The sequence below is a fragment of the Plasmopara halstedii genome (assembly GCF_900000015.1).
Source record: "Plasmopara halstedii genome assembly, contig: Scaffold_614, whole genome shotgun sequence".
NCBI lineage: Eukaryota > Oomycota > Peronosporomycetes > Peronosporales > Peronosporaceae > Plasmopara > Plasmopara halstedii.
The window spans coordinates 75,838-76,872 of record NW_020187532.1 but is presented as its reverse complement, the minus strand read 5'-3'; positions in this window follow the sequence as shown (position 1 = coordinate 76,872).

Here is a 1,035-nt window from a genome sequence, read left to right as displayed (position 1 = left end):
ATAGTTCAACGAATCAAGATCGTCGATTTGCTGCACTTGCCGCGGTCCCTACGCCAGTAGCTGCAAAAACGCGTACAAACATGTGTATTCCGGCTGCTAGTCTCACCACCGAGCATAGGTAGGACGCAGTCCTAAGTTCTCTTGCTTCGGTAAGTCAACCTGCGGTATGGAGAGAGTGTCTCGTTCATCACCACAACTTTCAAGCATATGCGCGTCGTGTGATTTCGTCCGTCTGCACGTCGGATGATGCCTTGAAAAGGCCGGGCAACCTGCGGCTTACGGTATGTGGCATCAGTGATTTGTAAGTATTCAACGTACGGCAAACTGTACTTTGTGGGTTTGACCCGTCTCCAGAAAGACGCTACAGATCAAACGATCTACGACTGGTTCGTGCAACGAGGAGCCAGACCTGTTCTGATTACTCCTACGCACGTGCACGGTCAAGTGAAGTCCAGGGGACGTACTGTATACTTTTACAGTGTGGGTTGTCCTGCCGGGCTTTTTGAATCGACCGGAGAACCTTCGGGAAATACATTTCGACTCGGAAGAAAAGCCGTGCTTTGTGCAACACCGTTTCCGCAAGTTTAATCGGGCTAAGCCGCCATCTTTACGGCCTCATCCTCGTAGATCGTCTGACACTTCCGATGCTAGCATGAATGGAAGAGAGTGTGCCGCCGAGCACGAAGCATCAACCCATGACCCCAGCAAGCCACAAGTTAGGACACGGGCTGCAATAGACCTAGATGAGTCATCTGCTCATGCTATGCTCACCAGTCATACCTCTACTCGTACTGGGACTAAGGTGAAGTGCATGATTGTTGATGCCGTCCCGGAAGGCGCACCGGAGAAAACTCGTTCAACACTCGCAGTACGGAATCATCAATCACGACGGCGGAAAGTACATCGAGCCAACTGGCCTCGTTCCCTGCGAGCTGGAGTGTGAAGTTGAAGATCCCTATTCGCTGGTGTTCTATTTTCATGTATCGCAAAATTGTTATGATGTCCTTCGGGATGAGGGATTCGATTCGACCCTCT